Below are 4,188 nucleotides of genomic sequence, written 5' to 3' on the forward strand. Positions count from 1 at the left end.
GACCATTTGGGATGCTTTGAAAGCTTACCTGAGGGGACAAACTATTTCTTTTACTGCAAATATGAAAAAGAGAGCTCAGAAAGAATGACTAGAGTTATCTAATCAAATTAAAGAAATAGATCAAAAATACGCTCACATCAAGAATCCTGAACTATACAAAAAACGTGTGGAACTCCAAACTAGATTTGACCTTCTCTCAACGCATTCAGTTGAATGCCAATTATTGCGGAGCAGGAGTCTGTTTTATGTTCATGGCGACAAATCTGGTAAAATGTTAGCCAATCAGCTGAAAGGATTTAAAGCAAAACAGCACATCACAAAAATCCAGATGGATGACGGTAACATCACCTCAGATCCCTCTAAAATCAATGACACATTTAGGAATTTCTATTCCAGACTTTACACTTCTGATCTCCCAAATGACACGTTGATGGAAAGTTTCCTAAGTCGCTTACATGTCCCCACACTTACCCGTGACAATACAACTAGGTTGGACGAGCCTATATCGCAGGGGGAGATAGCAACCGCTATCTCCTCATTACAATCTGGGAAATCTCCCGGACCTGATGGGTTCCCGGCGGAGTTTTTCAAAACGTTTTCTTCATTACTTTCCCTTCACCTAAGCTCAGTGTTATCGGAATCTTTCAAGCAAGGCAAACTGCCAGCATCACTATATGAGGTATACTACCACTGATCATATCAGAGGATCAAACTGGCTTTGTAAAAAATCGGCACTCTTATTTCATTATACGTCATTTATTTGACATTTTGTACTCACCCTCTCAGGCAGTTCCAGAATGCGTCCTTTCTCTAGACACAGAGAAAGCGTTTGACCGCGTGGAGTGGAAATATTTATTTGCAGTCTTAGAAAAATTTGGCTTTGGACCGAACTACATTAGGTGGATTAAACTGCTATATACAAGTCCAACTGCTTCTATCCTTACCAACTCTCAACGGTCTCAACCTTTCAATCTTCATAGAGGAAACCGTCAAGGGTGCCCTTTAAGCCCACTACTTTTTGATCTGGCCATAGAGACACTAGCAATCGTGTTTCGCAGCTGCAAATATATTTCAGGGATTTTGAGGAAAGGAATCGAACATAAAGTGTCTCTGTACGCCGATGATCTTTTACTTTTTATATCAAACCCAGATACCTCTTTACCTGCAATGTTGTCCTCACTCACTCAATTTGGCCAGGTTTCGGGATGTAAATTGAATTTACACAAGAGTGAACTTTTTCCTGTGAATACGGAGGCACTTGCCTTAAAGTATACCAACCTCCCTTTTAAGATTGTGGGACATAAATTTACCTACCTTGGCGTTATAGTTACAAGGAAACATAAGTGTCTTTTTAAAGAGAATTTTCAGACTCTACTAAATCACGTGAAAGAGCGCTTAATGCAGTGGTCACCCCTATCTACATCCCTGGCGGGCTGGATCAATTCTGTTAAAATGAACATTCTTCCTAAATTTCTATATCTCTTTCAATCCGTACCAATCTTCATTCCTAAATCCTTCTTTGACTCAGTCCGACAGTTTGGCACACAATGAGGGTGTGGGCTCAGTTCAGGAGGCATTTTGGTTTCCATGATTCCTCTCTTTTGAGTCCTATTCTGTCCAACCCTTTTTTTCAACTTTCACTATCTGATTCTGCATTCTAAGAATGGCACAGAAGGGGCATCGTGAAGTTCCAAGATCTTTTTACTGGTAATAACTTTGCATCATTTGCACAATTGTCTGAAAAATTCAGCCTACCAAATATAAATTTTTGTCCAGATACCTGCAGGCGAGACACTTTCTCCATTTTCAGATACCTAGTTTCCCTGAGGCAACCACTGCGACCACCGCCGACGTGTTACTGGGTCTGCATCCATCGCGCAAGGGCTTAATATCGGTCATCTATGACAAATTGATGGGCATAAAACAGGCTCCTGTGGACAAAATTAAAACTGCTTGGGAGCAGGACTTAAACCTCTCACTTTCAAACGATGCATGGGATTCCATTTTCAGGCTGGTAAATTCAACCTCTCTCTGTGCACGTCACTGCCTGTTACAGTTTAAGGTGGTGCACAGGGCTCATGTAAAGTCAAATTATCTCGTATGTACTCCCAGAATGATACCTTGTGTGACAAATGTAAGAGAGGTGAGCTTCACTTATTCACATGTTCTGGGAAGATACTGGAGAGATGTTTTCCAAACCTTGTCCCTCATTCTTAATCTTGAGCTAGAGCCCAACCCACTGATTGCCCTTTTTGGCACCATTGGTGTGGATGACACGCGCCTAACTCCAACCAAAAGTCAAACACTGTCCTTCACTTCTCTTTTGGCTAAGTGAGCAATACTACTAAGATGGAGGGATGCTGCTCCGCCCACACACGCTCAGTGGCTTAGGGACATCATGTCCTGTCTAGACCTTGAAAAGATCCGCTACTCAGTTTGTAATTCAGGTGGGAAGTTTCAGAGGGTGTGGGGACCCTTTCTGAAATACTTTGAGAGTCTTCAGTCAAACTGAATGATTTTTCTTTCCTCTGTTTCGCTTCTTTGCTTGTCTTTCTGTCAGTTACATAGCCTGTAGATGTCTAAATTCGCCTTCTTCTACTCATCTATCTGTATTTCTTTATCTGTTTATTCTGTTTTTTTTTTTAAATTAATCTATTTTAAATTTTTAGTATTTACAATTGCGGTTTGGTACTTGACTTCCAGCGATTTTCTGCAGTGCTCCAGGAACAGTGCTCCGTGGGAGGTTCAATTAACTCCCACATAAAGCAGATCTCTAGGACTTCCTTCTTATTCATTTACGTAAATATTACAAAAATTAGACACATCCTGTCACAGACAGATGCAGAAAAACTAATCCATGCATTTGTTACTTCTTTGCTGGATTACTGCAACTCCTTTATTATCAGGTTGCCCTAATAAGTCCCATTAAAAACGCTCCAATTAATTCAAAGTTGACAGCACGAGTACTGACAGGAACTAGGAAAAGAGATCACATCTTCCCTGTTCTAGCTTCTCTGCATTGCCTCCCCTGTAAAATTTAGAATTAGAATTAACAATTCTCCTCCTCACCTATAAAGCTCTTCATGGTCAGGCCCCTTCTTATCCTTTCTCCCCCCAACTGGTCAAGGCCAGATGACCACCCCACCTAGGAGCCGAAGGGTCTGTCCGGAGGTTTCTGCCTGTTAAAAGGCAGTTTTTCCTTGCCCCTGTCTCCAAGGTCTTGCTCATGGTTGGTACTGTTGGTCTCTGTAAATGTTAAAAGGAGTTCGGTCTAGACCTGCTCTACTTTGGAAAGTGTCCTGAGATAATTTCTGTTATGAATTGGCGCTATACAAATAAAAATTGAATTGAATTGAATACAATGCACATATTTCCCTCCTTTTTTCCAAAAGTGTCAAAGCCAAACCCCCCTCCCCTCCCACTAGCCACATCCACCAAACAACTCCTTGAGATAACTTATGAATTGGCGCCTATACAAATAAAATTGAATTGATTGAACTTCCGCCCTCCTTTGTGGGCCTGCTCTTCTTATCAGGCCACGTTGCCTCCACCTTCAGTTCCACTCTGCCTGGATCTTCAGCCTTAATCTTCTCACTACAGGCCAGCCGGAGGGGCCTCGTGCACCTTTTGCATCAACTGGTCTCTCAATAAAGGCCTGTGTCTTTTGGGTAATCCTAACCAAGCCGTGAGTTTTGTGTCTGCTCGGTGGTTCCTCTGTTTAACATAACAGGAACGGATCTGGCCCAACATGGACCCAGCATGATCCAGTCTCGCCCGCCAAACCTCGTGGCCTTACAAGGAGCTTCAAATTGGACAACAACGACCAGACCGATTTCAGGATGGTTCGTGGGGGACATTCGGTTATTGATCGCACAGGTAAACGCCGGGATCGGAGTCCAGTCGGGACCGCAAGTGCTTGCGTTAGGCTTCAAGGGCCAACCCGCCTTCTGGACCAAGCCAAAGCGCTACCTCGGTGGTTCTGCCCGACACTGTTCTGTTTCATTGCAGCAGCCAGTCTCGCCTTTGTAATATAGCCGCCAGAAATAACCCTCGTTCATAGTCGGGGGCTCTTCTGTAGGGGCGGGAGTGCATTAAGGGGTGGCGGCTACCAGTGCTAGAGCCGGCGTATGTTGGGGATAATTCAGCAGCAACAATTTCTAGAAGATAATAATAGATATTAAATAATAC

The sequence above is a fragment of the Morone saxatilis genome, unplaced genomic scaffold (genome assembly GCF_004916995.1).
Source record: "Morone saxatilis isolate NCDOM2014 unplaced genomic scaffold, NCSU_SB_2.0 Contig22, whole genome shotgun sequence".
Taxonomy (NCBI): domain Eukaryota; kingdom Metazoa; phylum Chordata; class Actinopteri; family Moronidae; genus Morone; species Morone saxatilis.